Source organism: Oryza sativa, chromosome 12 (assembly GCF_034140825.1).
Source record: "Oryza sativa Japonica Group chromosome 12, ASM3414082v1".
Taxonomy (NCBI): Eukaryota; Viridiplantae; Streptophyta; class Magnoliopsida; order Poales; family Poaceae; genus Oryza; species Oryza sativa.
The window spans coordinates 10,839,046-10,864,411 of record NC_089046.1 but is presented as its reverse complement, the minus strand read 5'-3'; the positions used below and the strand labels follow the sequence as shown (position 1 = coordinate 10,864,411).

General features: G+C 44.0%; 1 long non-coding RNA gene and 1 pseudogene across 1 annotated transcript; one reads left to right on the top strand and one right to left on the bottom strand.

Moving 5' to 3' along the window:
• Positions 1–776: 776 nt before the first annotated feature.
• On the bottom strand, positions 777–17,639 carry LOC107277024 (uncharacterized; annotated as a pseudogene).
• On the top strand, positions 16,127–16,571 carry LOC136354805 (uncharacterized). Its single transcript, XR_010738607.1, has 2 exons — positions 16,127–16,221; positions 16,328–16,571. It is a non-coding gene; the product is annotated as an uncharacterized lncRNA (long non-coding RNA).
• Positions 17,640–25,366: the final 7,727 nt, after the last annotated feature.

The following is a 25,366-nucleotide window of genomic DNA, read 5'->3' as shown; positions in this document are numbered from 1 at the left end:
TGCTCCGATTAGATTTAGAAATGCACCAAGGCTATCTTGTTTATGTGTTACTATTATAGAAATGCAGCTAAGTGTTTATAAAAATTGTATTTGGATTATTCTCTAACTGATGTGATATTGTTAGGCTTGATTTTCATTCCACCGTCCACAATCTCATGTGATATTTGTAAATTTATTTATTTATATATTTGGAATTAAGTTAAGTGAAGACTATGGTGAGAGTTTAATATAAGGGTGCTAATATATACTTATTAACTTTTGTGACCATGACCTATGTTCAGATGAGAGACAAAACTAACTTAATGAAGTTTGTCATTGGTAATGTTGTAATATTTTGGTTGTAGGAATTTTAGGGAATGCTTCCCATTCTTGACATTAGGTGTTCCTTAACTTAGTTATTGCTCCTAGATTTGAGTGATGCACATCAGACCTATTATGAAGTGCATTTAAAATTCAAAAACACAAAAAAGACTCAAGTCACACTAAAACATTATGCACATGCAATTATACACTATGTTTCATTTTTATTTCCGGTTAGTAAGGGAAAAGTTTTAAATTGTTACAAAATTCTCATATGTGCACTAGTTAAATTAGCCTTGTCTAGGTGAGTCAAAATTTTAAGATTTTTATTTATGAAAAGAATTTTCACCAATTTTAGATGCATAATTTGGAATTCAAATATTTTGGGTATATTACATATATAAATGCATCATTAGGAAAATTTGTATCATTCACAAGTAGTCCAAAACTTATTTGGAGATGGACAGAAAGAATGTGGACCCAATTTACTTGGAGATGAAGCATTGCCACATTCTATGTACGTATATATTTTTGTTCTTAGGGGGACCCTTCCCACGCAGAGTAGTCAAGAGATACAACACTCGTTGGGATTTTCATCGTTAGAACGCATAGCGTTCTCCGGCGGATAGTACGGCGGCTGCCTCTGCATTGCTTCTTGGATGAGGTCACTGAAGGTCTTGAGAGGCTCCGCTGCCAGGTCGCACATACGGGCCGTAATGTCTTCAAACCGATCGGCCAAATCTGCATCTGTGTTGACCATTCTATTATACACGGTCGCACAAAGGGATGCCAATGCTTCCTGCAATCTCCCGTCATTGTCTTGGGTAGCTGCAAGGCCTGAACCTGCCGGTGCAGTATAACTTGGCACTCTTTGTATATGTGTTTCTGTCAATCCCCAACCAAGTACTTCTCTTAGTACCTGCGACATTAACTAAGAAGTTAGCAATACTTTTAGACACTCTGTTTGGCATAAAAAAGATCAGAAGTTGTATGGTGTTTGCATTCTAAAAATAGTAAAAATCCAACTATATATCCACAATGAAAGGTACAATGTAAAATCAATAGTTATAGTATATTTCATTATCATAAAAAAGATGTTTATTGATATAGGTAGTAAATGTCAGAGATTGCATACCTTGGGCAACAAATCAATCATGGCCTCCTTCAGATTCTGAAAATGTTCATCATCGATGGAATAGTTACCATATAGGTGTTTCAGGACATCTGCTGCAATTTTCCTGTGGATGCTGTTGTACAAGCCTGAATCAGTTTTACCGATACAATCAATCATATTAGGACCATATTTCTCCAATATGATGGTGGCACAGCTTCCAAATCCGAAAGATAGCTGCGCCAGCTCTTCACCTGCCAGATTTTCAAACTGGGAGCCCTTACTCTTGTGAAGAAACATGTCGATCAGGGAGCCAATGAATCTTTCTTTGTTCTGGTCACCCATAACCGAAGATGTATCCCAGCATATTTGTGCGAGAACCCTTATAGCTTGTTTCTTGACCTCTTCGTCACATTTGTCACAGTCGATAATACTCTCCAAGGAGCTGATTGCTTCCAAGCTTGTCGATATTTCGCGCCATAGAATGTTGTTTGATCTTGTAGTCGCAGACATGAACCGTTTTATAAGTTTCACCCCAGGGTCTACTATATCGCGGGACCATTTGTCATGTTTCCGGAGGTGTAGTTCTTTGTCGTTTATAAGTGCTACTATCTTCCAGACCAGATCATCCGTGTTGCTCATGATCCTCAGGTTGTTCTCGTCGTCGGAGAGCTTTAGAAGGATTTGAATGCCTCTAACCTGCATCTGTCCCTCTTCACCGACAGAAATACGGTGGCCATACTCCTCAAGTGGCTCATCTGGCTGATGAAATGGCTTGAGATCAAGCAACGAAGATATGCACTGGATCCCTTGCAGGATCTTGTCCAAGCGGATGTCGATTACAAAGTGTTCCACAATCCTCGCGGCGCGCAACCTGATCTCTTCGTCATATGGGCTTTTGGAATCCAGCATCTGTACCAAGTTGTGGAGTATGGAGCCGGAGGACGCTGATCCAATTGTATTGGATATCAGCATACTTTGTCCTGGAAATCCGCTCCCAATTGCACCCGAGTTAAATCGGATGAGTGTATCAAGAATCCTTACTCCAGATAGGTACCTATAAGATAATAGGGAGATTTTATAAAGAGTAATTTTACGATCCCTGAAAGGTAAAAAAAGAAATGCAAATTTTGATATCACCTTGTAAAAGAGGTACTAAATTTTACATTAAAAATTTGATATCTCTCGGAAACTCCTAAAGGACCGTAAAATTACTTTTTTATAAAGAGTATTGCTATGCACATAAAGTTTCAGTCATCTAAAATTATACATTCCTAAGCCTAAAATTGTAGAGATATAGAATGCGCAATTTCACTTCTTTTTAACTTGTTATATATTGTTTTTACCCTGTTTTTATCTTAGTTTGGATAATTTTGCATGGAATTTTATAAACAGTCAATTTATTTAATTCCTTTCATATAAGGAACAAAGGGAGAGGTACGAGAACCACTGGATCAGCATCTAAGGGATGAAAAAAAAGTGACTGAAATTTATGGAAAGGTACCTGTTAGGTGATGTGGACTCCATCAGCTGTGCGGCGTACGTGATCATGTTCCGACCACCGGCAAAGGACGGGTCCTTCTCGCATCCCACCTTGATCTCGTGCAAGTAATCCAAGACCGATCCACGTGACGCCTCGTCGAACCCGTATGCATCGGCCACATTTCTTACCAGCTTGTTTTCCTCGTAAGCAGAGATGGTCCTGTAATAGAAGAGCACACCCTGAAACAAAGCCAGGGAATAGAGAACCACCAGCGCCGGCCGCAGGTTCGCCTTGCTACTATCTCCGGAGTCCGGCCGTCTCACCGTAATCCTGAAAGATTAGACGCCACAGCGAAATCCAGGGAGAAACGAACAGCCCAAACATGTATAGCAGGAACAGTGGGCATAGCACGATGGTGAACACCAGCACCCGAACGGCACCCCTGAACCCGAGCTCTGTGCGGGTATGGGGCAACGCGATGAAGACTGAAGCCTCCCATAGCCGCTTGAATGAATACCCAATAAGGCGTATATTTCCATTCAGAAAAACATCGAATATCCTGTGGTATACACTATAAGTTTCAGTTTTTTTTATTTGAAAGGATAAATGTTGCATTTAAAAAGATTGAGAGAGGAGATAGTGGAAATAGTATTGTTTGTTGTCAACAATTCGTAAACCAACAATGCTTTTAGTATAAATGGAGCCTAACATTCTGACGTGTTAGCCCTAGATAAGTCACTACCACAAGATTTTTGGAGAGACTAGCCAACGGATCCTGTCGAAGGATGGGATCACCATCCATTCTTACCAGTTTTCTCTTCTTTCGTATCTCGCGCTCCATCCTCCTCCCATCTATCGACCTCCACCTCCACCTCCCACTCTATCTCTCTCTCTGTGTGTGACTGCTCCCTTCATTCCTACCGGAACAGGGGTGGGCACTGGGCACACGCCCCTTGGTGAGCACCAGCACCTGTGCCGCTGTGCGTGGTACGCCTTGGCTTTGAAGGCTCAAGGCATTTCTTCTGGCGGTTGAGTTGTCTGCGACAAGCCACTTCGAGAAGGATGAGGTGGTATCCGTGATCTCTATGTTGCGTGTTGCGCTACCGGTGGTGGCTATTGGGCTCTCACACGCAGGGGCGGGCCTACCATAATTCATAGGTATTCAGTGGAATACCCAAGATTTTGGACAAAAAAATTCATATATGTAATATATATTTCATATGTATGTGGAAAAGTATGCAAAATAGACTTGTTCCTTAAAAGAAAGCCCGACTTAGCACCATCCCACCTCCCTCCTCTACTCGGCCCATTGGCACAATAACCCAAATCAGCCCAAAATGGATGTAACCCTAACCTCTCCAGCTCTCCTTCCCGATCTCCTCCATGGCATGGCTACCTAGCCCCCTCCCCAACCCCGACGCGACGGCGCATCGCCTCCTACCCACCCCCGAGTCCTCAACGGCGGCAGCGCCCAGCTAGCTGCGGCGCAGCAGCGGCTGCCAATCTCACGCCGCGCGTCCGTGCCCCCAGGCCGGCCGCCGCGAAGGCCGCCATTGCCCACGCGCCGCCGCCCCTGCCCTGTGGCGCCCGGGCGGCGAGCCAGGCAGTGCCCGCACTCCGCCGCCCGCACCTCTACCCTCCACCAGTCCACCTCCAGTCCCTGGAGCTGCCTCAGACTTAGACGGCTAGACGCCCAGACCCAAACAAAGGTGGAAGGTTAGAAACATTTTGGTAATTTGGTTGGATTAGGATTTTAGTATTTAGGTCATAGTTGAATCCAGGATGGTTCATTTGATTTAGGATTTAGGATTTAGTTTATTTGAATTGTTGAATCTAGGAATTGTTCATGGTTGAACATTTTTTATTTAGGATTTGAATCCAGTCATTCAGGAATGGTTCATGATCGAACAATCGAACTTTGAAACTTGTGATTCACTTATTTGTGAAGCTCTGTAGCAGAGTTAGTACTTATAAATTGCATAAGTGCACATATTCAGCAGACTTAGTATGGTTAGTACTTAAATTGGAAGACCATATTGTTGTTCTATAGGTTTGAAACATGAAGAGGAAAAATGCTCCCACGGTTAATTTAAAGGCTTTTTTAGAAGCAGCTGTTGCAAAGAAGAGAACTCAAAAACAAGTTAAGAAGCAAGATGGAATAAGAATATTTGAATGATTGTTTGGTTACATTCATTGAAAGGGATCTATTCTTTCAAGTTAAGGATAAAGACATCATTACTCATTTTCATCAAAATATCAAGAAACGGAAAGTTCTTCTCTAAATTATAAGATTTCTTATTATTTTTTCATTTTCTATGCTCTATAAATTTAATATGTTTTGTCAATTAATACTTTAGTATGCTTAACACATTCAATTTATAATCAATTCTATAAATCTACGGCTTTTTAAAATCATGTTTATACCGTTATATATTATACAAATATTAGACTTTAGGTTGAAAAAAAAATTCTCTTCCAGTTTCAAATACCCAAGTTGAAAATCCTGGGCATGCCCCTGCTCACATGCCAGGGGAACGGGAAGACTTGCAATGAGTGAAGTGAGCTGAGGTGTGTGTCATGTTGCCACAGGTGGTACCTGTACTCGCTGTTGCACTTGCACACATGTTGAGGATCTAACGGTGGTGCTCCAGATCGAGGATGGCAGCAAGAAGGAATGGTCTCCCTCAACCTCCCAGAAAGGTACCTATCTCATCTCCGTGCTTGCCCTGCCTCCTTTCCCTTATCCTCTTTGGCTCTCGTTAGCATGAAGGGTTGGTCTGAGTAGCTGATAGTATTACTCCCTTCGTCCCTAAATAAAAGGGATTTTGGTTGGATATAACATATCCTAGTACAACGTTGTTAAACTAGGATACGTTACATCCAATCAAAATCCCTTATATTTAGGGACGGAGGAAGTACGTACTTAGGCCCTGTTTAGTTCCAAAGTTTTTTTCCAAACTTCCAACTTTTCATCACATCAAACATTTTATACACATATAATTTTTCTATCACATTGTACCAATTTCAACCAAACTTCTAAACTTCAGTGTGAACTAAACACAGCTTTAGTATCTAGATTGATGGACCTGGTACATGTAGGTATCAGACTGCAGCATCTAAACAGTTGAAGTGGGGCGTTTCTAGTGGGGAGATCAATGTGGACTGACGAGTGGTTAGATGGTCTGACAATTAATCATGCTCATTAACTATCCCGTCCTTGGAACGGGCCCATAGCATAGCCGTAGTCAAAGCTTTTATACAGGTTCGAGACGTCATTAGGGTAATAACCATATGCCATGTTGGTTGTAGGCAACATATCCTATGCACACAGGCCCTCACGTGTATACACGTGCACACCAACTAAAAAATGTCACCAAAAAATCTAGAAAAAATCATACACATACTTTCAATTGTATTACACCTAGGGTTAAAATCTTAACGTCAAATTCATTATATTTTAGCCGTAACAAAAAAAAAACAAAAAAATCTGACAGTTTTAAGGTTGCAATTTTGTCAGAATTTTATCTTTTTTGTTATTCTCTATGTAGAATGAATTTGAAGATGCAACTTTGCACGTAGATGTAATACTATTGAAAGTACATGTATGAATTTTCTTAGAATTTTTTGTGATAACTTTTAGTTGGTGTACACGGTGTGTACACGCGAAGGCCTGTGTGCATAGGATACGCTCCCGTTGGTTGTATTTGTAAAGACAAGTATATGTGTATTAGTTGAATACCCGTGCTTTGAATTTTACTATAATATTTCCTAATATAAATAAAAATACAATTGTCATGAATTATGTTACCTATCTATTTATTGTAATAATTATTCACCTTAATTTGATTTAATTTATATGAGACTATTCATGTGGATTTGATCATTTTTAATATCAAGAAGCTCAAGGATAATTTTCAAAATTTTCAATGGAAGTAAAATGGGATGATAGATTCACTGCCGCCACAACTCCATCTATTGTATACTAATAGTCTATTAAACTTCATACAAACGCTCTCAAACTGTCACGTGGCTTATTACAAACGCTCATAAGTCGTCATATGGCGTTTTAATAAATTAGAAAAATTCCTAAAAATTCTAAGAAAAAAGCAAAACATTTGTCCATCTGTTTTCATTTAAATTAGTGGACCCATTATTTCAAGCCGTTAGGTCAATCTAAAAAAAAAAATTTCCACCTCCACCCGGAGGAAGCTACCCATCGGACGTCCGATGCCCCAAAAAAATCGGATGGTCAAATATTGTAGTTGACCAACAAGTGAAACATTAAGTTATATAGGGTGAAACAAAAAAAAATCAGGAACTGAGACATTTAAATATTTTATGAAACATGATGAAGATACACGTTGAAACATGTCGCTGTCACGTATGAAACAACAAGTATTAACGGATTGAAACATGTGTTTTTTTAACAAAATATAATCATGCGATATCTTGTTGTAAAGATTTAATTAAAACGAATACAATAGTGTGATCGGATCATGGATTGGATAAATAATTTAAGAGAAAAATCATTTTGAAGCTTGCTAAAATACATGCATGCATGTGTGCATAGATGAGGTGGAGAGAGAGTAGTAGCAGGTAGTTTTAGGAATTTTATGAAATACCCTGAAGACGCACATTGAAACATATCACTATCATGTATGAAACATTTTATTTTAACGGTTTGAAACATATGTTTTTCTTTTGACATAACATAATCATATGATATCTTGTTATAAAGATTTAATTGGAATGAATACAACGGTGTGATCGGTTTGTAGATCGGATAAGTAATTTAGAAGAAAAAATATTTAAAGAGAGGAGGAAAACATGAAAAGAAATAGTTATGTATGTATGATGCAGTGATAGGATAGGCGTCCGATATTTATGTTTCTTCGGACGTTCGGTATAAAGCGTTTTCCCCTCCACCTCCCTCCTCCCACACTTAACCCTCTCACTCTCTCTCTCTCCTTTGTACGTACATACCTGTCACTTACCGTGTAAAAAAGACCTACGTACGTAATGCCCATATATATCTCCTCCTTTTCTCTATACACCCTATTTTATAGCTAGCAATTCAACATAAATATGATAAGTTAAATGGTCACAATTTAATCTACAGTTAAATTGATAACTTAAGATCAATAAAATCCAAAATATTATGAAAGTATAAAAGCTAAACATCAAACCATTGATTTACGTATATAGAGGTAAACTATTATTTTCAGCTATTAGATTAGATCATATTAAAGTAATTAATCCTTCTTTCCTAATCTCATGTGTACTTGCAAGAGAGAAAAATAAATATATACTATTTGCCCAGAAAAAAATATACGTACATATATATTCATGTACAAGAGACTATTATTTGAAAAAAAAAACATACATATGTACGTACATCAGAAAAGAACTATTAACCATGTCCTCCTAACCCTTAAGTAGAAAGTTTTTACTTGATCAGTCTACCCCTATGCTGTACTCCTTTCTCTCCAGTTTATTTCCTAGCGTTGTTGTTGACTAAGCTATATCGTATATCTATAATACTCTTATATATAATACAATAAAAAACTATTACATTCTATCATATGTTATCTATTTTTTTAATAAAAAAGACTGTATATTTCTTCTGACATAAAACTAACGCTATAACAATCAGATTTCACAATACAATTAAAAGGAGATCACTAAGGTTCCGACCAAATAGAATGCAGCACAATTTATTAATATTGTTGTCGAAATGACAACCGCATACGTCGAAAGACGTGGTTACTCAACAGTGGTAGGAAGAAAACGAAGTGTATTAAATTTTAAGTTTCCCTTCTTTTCTCTCCCCCCATTACATGGCCCTAGGGGACTATTTTATAGCCCCATTACAGGTTCTTACTACTAGGGTTTAGGTTATACAGGAGAATTTACATGATTACCCTGATGAAAGGGACATTTACAGGGGTACATGATGATATAGGGGCTCATGGGCCCCTGATGGGCCGTCTGGCGATCGCCGGCCCTATTGCCCCTAGGCTTGATGGGCCGGAAAGGCTTCTTCGGCCCTCGCGGGGGTGAACTTGCCAAGGCGAAGTCGTCTTCCTTCGGCAGATAGTCTTCGCCTTGCACCCTTCGCCTGAGATGCCTCTGGCCTGGCAAGGCACTCGCACGACTCTTCGCCTCATGCCGTTCTTGCTCCATAGTCTTCGCCATGGGTTTCGGCAGATTTGGTCGAAGGGCCTCATGCCATCCGCCAACAAATATGATGATGCAAAATTAAAGAAAATTAACTTGGTGAAAAATACAAAATAGTAATTAAATTTTGAAAAAGAACTAATGATTAAAAATTACACTCCAGTATAAAATACACCTTAATCATATCCTATCTTACTATAAAGTTATAACCCATTAATTCTAAAGCTCAACATGCAAACATGTCACAAGAATATATCCATCATTTTTATAATCCTTAACATATATTCACCATATAATCAAAGTATGGGATATCATATTTCATCTACTAAATGTATTTCTCTCTAAACATAGTTTGACAACCAATTTTATTTTTTTAATAACTAATATAAATTTTACTTTTACCTCGATTAATTAAAAAAATTAAAAGTTATTTAGGAATTTCCGCAGCAAAGCGCGGGGAATCACCTAGTATATCTATAAAGTTCATCCTTACTAAGTGTAGTTAATACTAATTCTCTCTCTCATAAAGCCACATCATCTTAATTGTTTTTAGCCTTAGGATGATACATAAAGGGTGTAAATTGCATCTCTTTACATCACCTCAATTGTTTTTAGTCTTTAGAAGATTTATCAAAGGTGTAAATTGTATCTCTACCCCAAAAGGCACACCATATAACCCAATCATTTATAACCTATGGATAATTGATAAAGGCACAGACATATATAAACACATGAAAAAAAATTGTATAATAGGTAAGAAAGAAAATTTTATAACTCATATCTACTATATAATCACACAATTCTCCCACAACAACGCGCGGGGTACCCATCTAGTTATAATGTAGTTACACTATAATTATAAATATAAATGCAAGTGAAGTGTAATTACGCAGTAAAAACATTCAGATTATGCTAATTGTGACTTCTCTCTCTTTCTGCCATTTGCCAGTCGCGTGGATGGCATCTGACCTTTCTACTGGTCGTGTACTGGTAGTAGTAGAGGTTTAGAGTAGTAGCAATGGCTCAGCTAAGAAGCCAGTTAGTGTCAGCTTAGTAAATGCTATAGCACAGATCTCAACATTAGAAGTAAATTTCACTTTAAGGCACTATATTATTATGGATATTTTGCTTTTTACAATGTTTTTACTTTGCACCGGGTATTTTTACCTTTGTGACTTTTTTGACCACCCTCAACTTTTTTATCCATCTATATCATATATAAAAAAATATGGTCTTACATATAACTGTGACACTTAATTCATTATTATGAGCCAACCTACCCAAGATCGTTGACATGCTTACCTAGTCCAAAATAAAAATATTGAAAATACTGGTGAAAGGGTAGTATAAAATAAAACATTCGAAAAAAAATATAGCCCAAAGTGAAATTTATGACCTATATATAGCATTTCGGATTAAAAAGTTATCACATGGAAAAATATTCTAGCCCCTTTTTATGACTTTCCGATGCAAATAATCTTGACAATTACTTCATGCTTTTTAATAACTGGTAGTGGATATTTTATTCATTTGCAACCCACTTTTTTCTGTAGAAAATTTATAAATATGTTAACTATCTTTTGAATTAAAAAATATTACATGAACCACATTCTATCACTTTTCATGATATTATAAATAGTCTTAACAATTGGCACAAATAAACTTGAAAACATATATTATTGTATCATATATTAGCCCACGGACATGCATAGACGAATTAGATCAATAATACAAAGAAACAAAAATATCAAAAACTCATATCACCTCATATATTCGTGAACAATTACTACTCAAGCAAATAATTTTTTCACGTGGTTCTCACCACTGAAGCTATTAGATTATTTGAAGTAATGTTGAATGATCAATTCTGCTTATTTTTAGAAGAGAAAATTACTTTTGTACCACTAAAATTTAGTAGACCAATTAACGCCATAAACAAGTGCTAACTCTATTTTATAAATGGACTCAAAACTTTTAAAAAAATATTTATATCACTTTCATCTTATCTATGTGTCATTCCCTAAAGGGCGCCAAGCATAGATAACATAGCATGCTAAGCTAACTTACGTATAGCGGGGTCATGCATATGACTGAGTTGAGGTGACCCCAGTGACAGGTACAGTACTCACAATAAAGTTCAACTGGCCTACTTAAAATTGTGCTCCACACTGATCTTGAGGAGCACAGCTATTTATAAATAGAGGCAATTGCAAATTTACCACTACTTTGAATTCTTATTGCAAGACTGCCACTAAAAAATTACAAAAATGCCACTAGTACTGTCATTCGAGTGGCATCCTTGCAAAATTGAAAAAAACCAGTAGCAAATTTGCAAATGTCCTAAGGTAAGTTGCTCGTGCATCTGTGCGGGTTTTCTTCCTAGTTATTTTAAAGAGTAAAATGCACTAGCGGTCCTTAAACTTGTCAGGAGATTTCACTTAGGTCCACGAACTTGCAAAATACACATCGAGTTCCCTAAACTTGGTTTATTGTATCATCCCAGTCCAAAGTCGTGTTTGACCGTGGTCTTGCTTACGTGGCACGCCACGTGGACGATGACATGAAATTTTTTCTCTTCTCCCTTTTTTTTGACCCGCTGTGGCCACAAAACATCATCTCCTTTTCTCTCTCTCTGCCTGCCGCTCGTCTCCTCCTCGCCAACTCGGTTGCCGCCCCCGTCTCTCCGCACCACGCCGCACCACCGTAGCTGCTAATGACAAGCTAGCCATGGCGGCGACGGCAGATCCGCGAAGCCGCCTGCCACGACGTCGACGCACCACCTCGAGCTGTGGGAGCAGCTGCCGCCGCCGCTGCTGCCAACTCCCTTAAACGGTGGGATCGAGGAGCTCCGCGTGCCCCAGCCTAGCCCCTCACCCATACCGCCGCCGCCGCTGACAACGAAGCCTGAGAGCCTACCTGCGGAGATGGACTTCGAGCCCGAGCTCAAGGCGCTGCCTCCGCCTCCACTTCTCGCCCTGTCACAGCCGCAAGTGGATGGTGCAGTGAGGCCGTGGAACCTGCGACAGCTGACGTGGCGGCGCCCAGCCATCTCCTTGTCGTGGGCGGCGGCGGTGCCCATGCCGTCCTCATTCCGACGCCGGAAGCATGCGCCATTTTTGGTGGCACTCACCGCGGAGGAGATCGAGGAGGACATCTATGCGCCACTGCCCCCCTCCCTCCTGTCAGCGCCGCTGTCCTCCCTCCCATCGCGCGCTTGCCTCCGGCATGGCAGCTCAGTGGCTCGGCGAGTGGACCAGAGGCTGATGGAGAAGGAGATGGAGGCGCGGCTGTGGAGCTCGCGGTGCAGCGGCTGCCGGAGAGAAAAAAAAGGAAGAAGGGAGAAAAAAAAAGGAGAAGAAGGGAGAGAAAAAGAAGGAAGAAGGGAGAAAAAATAAAAAAATTTCATGTCATCGTCCACGTGGTGTGCCACGTAGGCAAGACCACGGTTAAATGAGACTTTGTACTAGGATGATACAATAAACCAAGTTTAGAGAGCTCGATGTGCGTTTTATAAGTTCGTGGACCTAAGTGAAACCTCACGACAAGTCTAAGGACCACCGGTGTATTTTACTAAATTTTAAATGAGCGATGAGACTGTCAGACGAGGGAGCTTGGCACAATACGATTGGCAGATTGGTCTTTAGAAATCTCGTTGGCTTGCTCTGCTATGTTGATGATTCGATCGTGTGGACCTGTATTTTTAATGGACTCATACGGATATTTTTTTAGGAGGTGTTTTAGATCATGGGTGTAAAGTTTTGGCGTGTCACGTCGGATATTATATAGGGTATCGCATGAGATGTTCGGGCACTAATAAAAAAAACTAATTACAGAACCCATCAATAAACCATGAGACGATTTTATTAAGTCTAATTAATTCATCATTAGCACCACATTGTTAAATCATTGAACAATTAAGGTGTAAAATTTTTGTGGGGATCTAAACAGGGCCTTAATCGTCCTATGCAGCCATGGTTGGAGTCTGATATCCCTGGTTATAGGGAGTTGTTATCATGTATGGAATGATATATTATTGCTCCGTTGGTGTATTCATGCACCTGTATGGTATCCCATATTTAGGACACACTGACAATAGCAACTAGCCGTTGACTACCTAGCCTCCATATTTAGGAGTAAACTCTATTCAAGAAAGGACCATCAATCTTACATCATCTGAGCCGATCAAGCAGTAGCCATTGACTACCTAGCCTCCAAACATTCCCAACTGCCAACGGCAGCTCCAACCAGCCACATCTCCTCGCGGGGCCAAACTCCAACCTACTCCCTCCGCTAAAAAAAAATCCATTTCTAGCATCCTAGTATCGAATTAGTGGAGAGTGAAAAAAATAGTAAGAGTAAGGGTATTGAAGAAATAAAACTTCTCGTTTTACGTGTTGAGGGTAGATAGAATGATAGAAGTTGGTTTTTTTTACAAAATTTAAACTCTAGAGAGTACAACACATCCCCTGGCCAAACGTGCACCGATGCCTATGCCAGAGCCACATCCATCGTCGGGCACTCCAAGTGGTCGCCTCGTCGCCCGGCGCGCTCCTAGATCGACATCACCTGCTGGCGCGCGCCACACCCACCACCAACCTCTCCTGGCGCTGCCGTCCTCTGCTCGAGCGCCCCACCAGCTGCTCCTACGCAAACTCCACACCCGAGGGATGGCAGTGGGCCCCGTTCCCGGTTCCTGTAGGGAATTCTCCCACTAGGGAATGGGGCATGGATACAAGTGATTCTCCACGGGGAATCAAATGGAGGAAAATTGTCCCCGTCAGGTATAGCGGGGCGGGGATGATCCTCTATCCTCTGTCCCCATTCCCCACGGAAACCTGATTATTGTATATAGGGGTCTAAATCCAATGTGAATGTTACATGTCTAAAGGACTAACAGCCATGATAAGTGGATAATCAACAATATTTTGTTCTTGTCATGTGACTAATAGATACTCCCTCTGTCCTAAAATGTAAGCATTTTTAGCTATAAATCTGGATAACTGTGTGTCCAGATTCATAGCCAAAAGTTGTTACATTTTAGGACGGAGGTAGTATATGCTAATATATTGCTATATGTTATGGACATTATTTATTAATTACATATGTGATTTAAGGTGTAAAAGATTTTTTTAAACGTCAACGGAGGATCCGCGGGGATTAATTCCCCGCGCTGAGGCAGGGATGGGAGAGGATGGGGGCAGAGAAATTTCCTACTCACAGGGGCGGGGATGGGGACGTTGCCGTGCCTACACCCGATGCTTGATCCGGCCAGAGGGACGCTAGATCTGGCATTGAGGTTGCTAGACCCAGTCGTACTAGCCGCCACAACTGTACACATCCGACACAGCTAACTAGACAGTCTGCCCACCATGTAGGCCACAATCTCTTGCTCACAACACCACCATGCCCCTGACCATCAACTTGCTCGTGCATGCGCATTAGATCCGCTACGCCCACCGCTCGCTAGATCCAGCTCAGGAGGGAAGAGAACGGTCCTGTTGCCGCCATCCTTGCTGCCACACGGTCTCTGGCGGCCGGCTCCTTTGACGGCGAGCTCCTTTAACGGCGAGTGCGAAGGGAGGAAGACGGAGAGGTGGCGCAGTGAGCAGACTCACCACACTATCCACTCTGTGGGGAGTGACACAGGGACCTTCTGAATGAAGAAAACCCTGAAATGCTGCAGAAGTTTGAGCAGCACAAAAAGGTTGTCTTGTGTTGTTCATTCCTCTAGTGTTTCTAACATTTGAATTTTAGTATTGCAACTCCCAAAACACATATTGCGCAGTCTGTTCGGTGATGTGTCTATTTTGCTTGCAACATCCCCCTACGCAAAATGCTAAACATACTTTTGATAATTGGTTGAGGGAGTGCCTAGATCCATTAAAAAAATGATTTCTTTTTTAAACTATTGCCTTGTTACTTGGTCAATCTGCGTTGTCAAAATGATGTAATATTATACTACCAGTAGAAATGATCTAAACCATTTATTATTAAGGGTAAATCGGTGATTTACTAATATAGTAATTAGGGGTAACTTTGTCCTTTATGTTTTTTTCCTGGCTAAATCGATATGTAGTCATCCATTGCCCTGGTATCGCTCATATTCCATCCAAAAAGCCAAAAAAATGAAAAAAGAAGTTTAGTCAGTACTAAATGACGATTATACCCTTTAACGCAGTTTTTTTAAAATAATGCCACTTCACGTTTCTACTGCCGCCAACTAGGGTGGTGGTATAAGTAGATATGAACTCTTCAATTAAATGAGTTCAATGGTTCATATTGATTTCTACTACTAGTAGAGAGAGTACTGTAGTGGGGCTCTAACCCTTCATGTCTTTTAGATGGCTCCATTATTAGTCCTTATGCTTTTATAGGAGAAGGACATTATAAGTAATGGAGCTACACTATTGATAGCCAAGATCTTTTATTTTACTTTGGATGGCACAATTCCTATAGAACATCATCATAGAACCCACGTGTTTTCTATTCGAGATTTCAGTCGGATATCATCAGGAAGGGATGGGGATTTAAATCCCATAACCTTGAGAATTTTGTTTAACTTGACTCATTGGCCATTTGGCTATGTCCGTTGGCAGAGGCCGGAGATATAAGCAATTTTCATTATAAAATAAAACACATGTGTATGTGTATCTGAGTGTTGTTTGAGATCGATTTGAATATTTTACTGTGTAATATGAAATCTCAACGTTTCACAATTCTGAAGAGAATTCAAATTAAAGCTATATCTAACCATAAACTAGCAAGCTGAAACTCCAAATGCTCGGCTTAAGGGTCACTACAATAGAAATGCACAAAGGTGTCGGCACTATAGATACCGGAAGTGTTAAAACCTAGAACCGGCGCCTTCGAACAAATTATATGTGCCGATTCTAAAGAAAAACCGACACCAATATTATTGGTGCTGATTTTTTTAAAAAAAGAATCGGCATCTAGAATATTAATAGGTACTGGCACCTGTAAAACTGACCTGAGCCAAACCGGTGGGTGTTTTACCTCCCGTCCTTATCCTCTCTCTCTCTCTCTCCGCCCAACCCACCCACCCACCCACCATTATCTCTCTCTTTCTCGCGCGCGCCCTCCCAACCCAGCGGTGGCAGCGGCGATGATGGGAGGAGAGGCGGTGGCAAGGGTGAGATTCTTGTGTTCTTGATGTTCTTGTGTTCTTGGTGTTCTTGTATGTTCTTGGGTTAAATGTTCATTCTATGAATTAAATGTTCTATGGAATTTGGTTCTAGTGAAGGTGAGCTGCTCGATGCATCGGCTCGAACATCAAGCTGGGGTTCTTCGTGGAACCTTAAAGGTGTCGATTTCTAAACCGGCACTTATTTCCCTTCCACATCAATGCCGCCTATTAGGTGTCGGTTGGTAAATCCAGTACCTTTGTGAGGTTCTCAACCGGCACCGATTAAGGTTTGTGTAGTAGTGGGTGCACTTGATCAGTAATGACAATCAGATCTAATTTCAGGAATTGTGGAGTAATTCTAATTGTTTCCCTTGTTTAGTAAAACCATATGAGATGCTAGTGATCAGGAATAAAGGATTACGGTGTAACCAATATTCCGGGAATATGTGGCATTGGAGTTTCTTTTAAAAACATGTGTCTATCCTGGGTTATCCTTACCCTTATGAAAACTTATCGAACTACAGAATTCCCTACTATTTGATCCCGATGGATAGGACTATGGGGGTAATATTCCACAATTTCCTATAGCCAAACGCACGTATAATTGGTTAGGTCTACGGAGGTAATAATATTAAGATAACGATTCGCTATAACTAAACGCGAAGTCTTAATTAATTAACCTGGAACACCAAAATTTGATTGAGATGACGAGCTGACCTCGTTTGAACGAGCGTAATGACCGTGAGACTCCAGAAGTCCTTCGTTGATAGCGTGGAAACGAATCCACCGAGGAGGACGACGGTGGACCAAGTGAGCACCAGGAAGCCCGTCCCGGTGACAGCCATTGACAGGTACCCCATGAACATCGCGTAGTCGTTGATCAGCTTCACCTCTGGCCAGTTCCCATCGATGTGCCCAAGGCGATGAGCACGGCTCTGTCCACCGGACATTCTGTTCACCTGCAGAGACGGTAAATATTTACTTGTACACAAAACTACACAAAATTTACTTGTACGAACAGGCTCTACCGTTCTAATTCCGTTTACGAGGAAAAAGGAAATGGTAGGAAGCTATCTTTGCATTTTTCCCGACCGTTTTAGTCCTTAGCCGAAGCTACCATCGGCTGGAATTAAACCAAACCCTAGAAATTACAAGCAAGGACATCTAGATCCCAAGTTCCAGGGAACAGGCAATTAAAAACACACCACACCATTATAGGGAAGATGACAAAGTAATCTCTAGTCACAGAATCTAAAGATGTCACCTGTTTTGCCAAAACCTGGCCTGCGCCGCGACACGTTTGCCTCAGCCAGTCAGCCTGCTCGATCCTCCTGGTAGCGAACTGACAATTGCTTGGCGTCGCCGCAAGTTAGGTTCGGTTTGCGTGGGAATGTAGAAAGCAGAACGAAGGAATCGGGGAAGAAGAACAAGAGGAAGAGTGAGGCTGGGGAATTCGATCAGGATTTATTTACTACTTCTTGGATGCCTTGCCCATTCAGCAAGTAGGTGATTTAGGCTGTGTTTAGTTCCACGTCAAAATTGAAAGTTTAAAGAGATTGGAACGATGTGACTGAAAAGTTGAAAGTTTGATGTGACGGAAAAGTTGAAAATTTGAAGAAAAACGTTGGAATCTAAAACAGAGCCTTACACAATTCCACGCACGGCCCACACTGCCATCATAACCGTTGCATATTTTACTAATCCGCTTGTTGGCCTGTTCTCAGAGAACTTAAAGCTCCCAAACAATTTAATTTTTTGTCTAGATTATAATAAACTCGAATAAAAAAATAGGAGCAACCGGTTAGGGTTTGCAAGAATCTAAGAAAGCTATGTTTCCGCTTCTAGCTTCCTAGTTAATTTTTTAAGATTCTATAGCTACGATTTCTTAGAAAAAATATATATTGTTTGAGAATGCTAAAGGTTCTGAGAGAAGCTGCAGCTTTTAGACTCCCCGAAACATGAAACTATATAGATGCAACAAAAGCAATGCAGCATGTAAGTGGCACATAACCATTACCATTATATGAAAAAAAAAAAACATTCCGCCTGTCAAACTATCTTCAAGGCCGTACCTAAGAATCCTTCATTATAGTTTTTTTTTTTTGGCAAATTTTGCTACAGGACATCGCAATTATGTGGTTTTAGCTCAGGACACTGCGAAAGTGAAGTTTTGGGGGAAGACATCCCACAATCATGAATATTTGCCGATGGATACCGCGCCGTCTAAAGGATACTTGCCGTGCTGACGTGGCGGGCGAGAGGCCCTTTTTTGACACGGTATGACGTAAATACCCCTGCTGACGAAGGAGGGAGTAGTAGGTCCCACATTGAAGCGGTTGTGTTGGTTAAGAGGAGGATTAAATAGAAATTTACTCCGTTGGGGACCAGTTGCTGTTGAGACATTGGAAGGGACGAGGAGGGAATAAATATTGCACAAGAGATAATAAGGTTATGTGGGGCCCACTTGACAGTGTCCCACTCCTCTTCTTTTTCTTCTCTCTCGATTTCTTCTCCTCTCGATCTCTCCTCACCTCTCTCCATCTCGTTTCCCTTTCTCCCCACGCGCGCGCGCACCCGAGCGGGATGCGGCCAGCCGCGCCGTCGCGGCCGGCAACCGGCCGCGCAACTCGGGCCGAGGTGACAGCGGCGGCCTGAAGGCAGCCTGGCCCGGTGGCGTCGGGTGGATGGGAAGATGATGGTGACGATGGCAGGTTGTTGGCTCACCTGCGGCCCGTGGAGGAGGCGCGGATGAGCGGCCAAGGCGAGAGAAGGACTTAACTGGCGGCAAGCACGAGAGGGGAGCAACCGCTGCTTCGTGGCAAGTTGGGGGCGCAACGAGAAGGGGAGGTAGGCAGCCGCTCGCATGGGGAAGACGAGGCCAGACGAGAGGCAGTCAACGAACGAGGCCTCTCACTTCGCCTCGTCTGTCTATCACGGTGTTGCCTCTCGCGCGGCCGGCGACCGGCTGCGGCGGCACGGGCCGAGGCGATGGCGGCGGCCTAAAGGCGGTCCGGCGGCGTTGGGTGGATGGGGAGAAAAGGCCGGCACAGCGAGGAGGTGCCGGGGCAGCGCCGGGCAGAGGAGGCGGAGGTGGAGGCGTTGGGTGGTCGGCGGAGGCGGCGCCCGTGCGGGCCGGCTTGGCCGCGCGCGGGGGCAGCGCTCGTAGCATGGTGGTGGCCCCGAGCAAGACGAAGACGGCGGGTGGTGGCAAAGCGGCAGTGGCGCACGGGTGGTGCTCGTACGGGACATGTGGCCACACGCGCAGCAGCGGCCGAGCGTGGCGATGGCTTGGCGCGGCGGCGGAGAGGGGAAAGAAGTAGCTGGCGACGGTGGGGAGTGGCCTGACGGGAGGCCCTTTTTTTTGCTGACGTGGGGCTAGGGTTTTTGCGTCCGACCGCATCAAAAAAGGGCCTCCCATCTGCCACGTCAGCACGGCGAGTATCCTTTAGACGGCATGGTGTCCATCGGCAAATATCCACAATTATGGGATGTCTTCCCCTTAAATTTTACTTTCGCGGTGTCCCTGAGCTAAAACCATAAAATTTCGATGTCCTGTAACAAAATTTGCCTTTTTTCTCAAAAAAAAAAGGGGGGATGCAGCCGTCGATCAGTGGTCACCCAGAGATTCTTGGGTTATAGTGGTTATCAGGTACGATACGTTGGATATCACGATAGCACGGGCTAACTAGGTTAGCAATATCACATAGGAGAAACCACTGTGTAAACTACCGGTGAGGTGAATTGAGCCAGTTTTTATAGTTGAGGGATACTCTATGTCTAGTTTTACAGTTGAGAGATGAAAGTAAAACGCAGGTTATAATTGAGAGATGTACATAGGAGCAACTTGTAGCGGAAAAGGAAGTCACACCTCTCCATGTCATCCACGTGCAGGCCACATGAGGAGAAACCCTAGCTACCGATCGCACCAATTCCCGTGAGAGCAGGAAGCTGGGCCGTCGTCGGGAAGTCGGGCGGTGGTGTGGCCAATACCAAACGATGGTCTCCTTCTTCGGCAAGGGGGAGAAGGAGCGCAACTGGCAGATCCAACGCCAACACCACCAAATTCCCCCTCCCCCTCTCGGCGACTGGATCTGATGCCCCTTCACCAGATCTGGCAGGGGTCGTAGTCAATATGGCAGGGGTAAAGGTCAGCCTGTGAGAGGGTTGTCATGGTTGGCAGCGACAGACGACCGGAACAGGCGGAGCGAAGGTCGTGCATGGCCGCCGGCGAGAGGTCAATGCGGCGTGGAGTGGTGTGGCCGGCGATGACGTGAGGCCGCCTGGCCAGGGGAAACAGGAGGCCCGCGCTGCGTGTCACACCCTAAAAATCTTAAATATATAAATTATTGTTTAATTGGAATTTTTAGAAATTATTTTAAAAGCCTACAAGCTAAACCCTAATTTTCTAGGAAAATTTTCAACATAAAAATAAGCTAGATAAAATTTTATTAAATACTATGCTTGCTCCTCTATTTTCTAGATTTTTCTGGGAATTATTTGAGCAAGGGAAGTATTTTTAATAATTGAAACATCATTTCACAAATTGTTTTATTCAAAAAAGTTCAAAAATCTTTCTCTTTGGTCATTGGGCCGAATTCGGCCCAATACTCTCTCTTTCTCTCTCTCCCCGCGCGCGGCCCACGCCGGCCCAAGCCGCTGCCGCCCGCGCCCCTCTCCCCAGCCACTGACATGTGGGGCCCACATGTCAGGGCCGTCTTCCACCTCCGGCCGGCCGCCGCCGAGCCCGAACCCTAGCGCCGTTTTGCGCCATCGATTCCGCCCAAATCCGAGCCCAATTCCTTCGATTGATTGAGGGGTTTTGTTCCTCTCGTTCTCCTCTTTCTTTTCCCCCCAGAATCAAAACAAATCGTTGCGGTTTGGATCCGAATCGAATTCGTTTGTTTTTATCCCTAAAAACCGAGTCCGAGATCTTCCCGACTCGATTCCTTTCGTTTGCGGCTTGATCTCTTCAATCCGAGCTCATATAAAGGTTCCCCTCGTCGTCCTCTCTCGTTTGCCCCCTCTCTCGAGCTCTCCCGTGCCCCCTAGCGCCGCCGCGACGCGTCGCAAGTCCGCCGCCGCCGCCGGCCGTCTTCGGCAACGTCGCCGCGCCGTCTCCGCCGTCGCCACCGCTCGCCGCCACCACCGTTAGGTGCGCCGTCGTGCGAGGAAGCTCGGCCGCCCCTCCATTTTCGCCGCCGACCACCGGAGCACCCTCGTCGCCGTTGAGCCGAACCGCCGCCGCCTTCCTTCTCGTCGCCGGCCGCCGTCGTACATCCTTTGACTACGTGGTGAGTACCAACGGGTTCGTCTCGTTGTCCTCTACGCGTAGGTGGTCTCCGTTTCCGCCGCCGATGTCCCTAGCGCCGGCGAGCTCGTCGTCCCGAGCCGGCCGTCGTGCTGACGTCAGCATGACGTCAACCCTAGGGCTGACGTCATCAGGGCCAGGGCTGACGTCATATCTCTCTCTTTTTCCTTTTTCTCGGTTTTCAAATAGATTAAAACTTCGGAAAATCATAACTAAATAACCGTAGATCCGTTTTAGGTGGTTCAAGTTTCTAAATTTTTCTAAAATCAAGATCTACATGTTAAAAATATCCACATGTACTGTTTATGCTTGTTTTTGTACTGTTTTGTTGATTTTGTTTATTTGCTTTAGTTTCCGACGTTCCGGAGGAGAGCGTTTCCGTTGAGGAAGGTTCTGAAGTGTTTGTGGAAGCCCAAGGCAAGTCACACAGATCCCAAACAACCCTTTGAGCATGTTGATTCCGTTTAAAGCTATCATTTTATTTCAACTATGCATTGTTTTCGAATGTCATCGGGTGGTGAACCTTTCCCAGTTAATTAATGGCCGAAGATGACTTTATTTTCCTATGGGTTATAACTTGATTAGCATGAACCTTATATATTGGATTGGTTCAGCTAAATGCTTTATATATAGGTTTGCTTAGCCATGCTTAGAAACATTAGCTAATTAAAAGGGGTTAAATATGAATTATATTATAATTGTTATTAATTATGGTTTTATTTATTGGTAGCTCACGATGATTGATCGTGTGATGTTAATTAATTGATAATTAAAACCTGGCTAAGGTGGGTTGTGAGCATATGGTTTTGATGGTTGTGCTCATGACAATTAAGGACCGGTTCGCGAGCTACTGTTGTGAAACATTTATCGTGCCAACCACAAGCCAGCGTGGGCAACAGCTTTATCTTTTGTATAGCGTGATTCATTATAGTGCGCCAGACTGAGAAGTGGCGAGAAGTCCATGGGGGTCGCTGGGGAGTCCATGCCTTGTTTATAAGGGGGTGATTATGATCCAGGTACGGTGCACTGTGGTGAATTGTGTTATGCGAGGGGTATTGTCACGACTCCTTTCCGAGGTATCGTGGTGGTACTGAGGCACATGGTAACATGATGTGGGGTTGTGTCTTGTGGGTACAGTGGTACACCTCTGATCGGAGTTTAAACTATTCGAATAGCCGTACCCGCGGTAATGGGTGAGTTGAGCAATGTTTTTCGTGATTAGTCTCACACTACTCGTTAATGGTAATAATGTGGTAATTAATTTAGTTCCTGGTTTGGAATGGATAATTCCTGGTTTGGAGGTTTAATTTGTTCAACTGGGGTTGGTTGTTCAAATGTGGTTGGGCCTATGCAACATGGGTGTGTTGTATAGTGTTTATTTAATATTGATTAATTATACAACTGTTTTTACTATTCTCTTAAATATTTATTAAATGCTGTTTTCTGCAAATGAGCTATAATATGCCATCCTTTGTTATCCTGTGCACTTGCATATTTGCTGTGTGGCTTGTTGAGTATGTTATATGCTCATTCTTGCAATATTCATTCATCAGAAGAGGAGTACTTCAGTGAAGGTGATGATTTGGAGGATTAGGCTTGTTCTTGGTTAAGTTGCCTGTGGAGTGGAGTTGCCATCGCTGTTCCGTAGTTTGTTTTAGTTTTGTTTTCCGCTGCGTAGAATGTTATTGCTTTGAGAGGAACTATCTACCTCTGTAATATTTTATTATTTGCGAATATTCGATAGTTAATTATTTGTACTCTATTATCGATATTGTCATTGTGTGCCTCGGTTGATTCCTAGACGAGGGTTTAACACACATGTAAGCGTTTGGAATTTTGGATAGAAATTCCGGGCGTGACACTGCGCCTGGGGCACAAGCAGGAAGGTCGGCGTTGTGCAAGCAGCGATGGCCAGATGCCAGCGTGATGACGGCGGACATACAACTAGAGCGGGGTGGCGAGGACAACGAGAAGCCACGACCAACGACAAGTCGACAAGATGAGCAAACACGGCATGGGTAGGAGACTGGATGGTGCTCCGAGTCGAGATCCAGCGGCAGCAAGGGCAACAGGGCTAGTGACGCGACTCGAGACGGGGATGATGCAGGTAGTCCGGCCAAGGTGGCGGTGATGGTAGCCCCGTGAGGTGGGCATTCTAGACCTATGGCGAGCTTTGATGCAGATGCTAGTCCTCTTGCGGCGACGGCGCATTGCCGCCACAAGATGACCACGTTGGCGGGCTAAAGTAGGGAAGAAGGGGGCCATTTTTCTCTCTCACCCTCTCCCTCTCTAAGCCAACTGCGTGGATGAAATTGGAGCACGCCGAATGTCGGGATCCTACTTGATGGCCAACCGATGACGAGGCGTTGACGCGGTGGCTGCTGTTTTCGGCAAGCGGTCTCGACACGAGAGGGGAAAAAGATTACGAACATAACCCCAGCCTGTTCGGGCCAGCAATTGCAACACTTGCGGGTGCCACATTTCCCTTGTTGCATGATCTTTCTTGCCCTCTCGATGGATTTCTTCGGTCGAAAACCATGTCCCGATCGACTTTCCAAGTGAAAATCCTTGTAGAGATGTCGCTTTCCTGCTTTACTTGTAGACTCGTGGTGTGAATATCTTTTACTTCTCATCCCTTTCATGTTTCCTGGCTAAAATCTCCCAGAGCTATAGACATGTAATCTCTTTAGTGCTCTATCAATGTAAAGAGGATTTTTACTGTCCTTGAGAGTGGCCAGTACCAAATCGTGGTCGTTCAATGAGCAAGATCGAACGGTCGAGCATGAGCGGTACCGCTACTTTGCGAGAAAATTGGGATTATACTATCGCAAAAGAGTAGTTTCGCTGAAATGCTATCGCTTTAAACTGATTCATTAAAATGCTATTCTAAACTGAAGGTGTTCACCAAAATACTATTTTCGCTCTTTTAGGTAAATATAAATGTTTTTACCTAATTTCAACTTTTTTCGGACCAAAATACCCTTGACGCGGGCCCCACCTGTCATACCCTCTCCACTCTCTCTTTCTCCTCTTCCTCTCTCGAGGATGCCGTTGGGAGCGCGAGGTGGCCGGCGGGTGGGCATGGCGAGGGTGGAGCGGGGCATGGCGACGCGGGGCTAGTGAGGGTGGGGCAGGTGTGGCGGCGCGGGACCAACCTCATCACCGACGACGACGAAGCCACTGCCGACGCTCGCCGACGCTCGACGGCCAGCTTCGTCGAGGAGCCCGTCGACCAGTGGCTCTTCATCGTCGCATCCGGTGCGGCTTCCGCCTCCTGCTCCTCGGTGGCGACGATGCGGCGGTGATGCGGTGGAGGAGGCGCGAAGAAGGCGGCGGAGGCATGAAGAAGGCGGCGGCGGCGGCGCGAAGAAAAGCATCTAGAGCGCCTTGGTGCGGGGGATCTCCGCGGCTCCCACCACCGCCTGAAGCGCTGGCGACACGACCAGGGCTACGTCAGCCCTGTAGACGCCGTCTTCTTCGGGGCCACGGCCGCCGGGGAGTTGGACGCCGCGGCGGCCGCGTGCATGGCTACGGTGGCGGCAGCACGCAGTAGCGGAGCGAAGGAGGCGGCCAGGAGGGGCGGGCGGAGGGCGGCGAGCGGGGAGGGGGAGAGGGACAGCAACGCGGCGTCGGCCACTACTCGCCTTCCGGCCACCGGTGCTCTCGCCCGTCGCCACCCTCTTCTTCGGGGTCGCGGTCGCCAGGGAGTTGGACGCAGTGGCGGCCGCGTGCACGGCTACGGTGGCGGCGACGCACCGCGGTGATGCGAAGGAGGCGGCCGCGGAGCGAGGGAGGAAAGCCACTAGCGGAGCGAAGGAGGCGAGCCAGCGGCGCTCCCTCGAG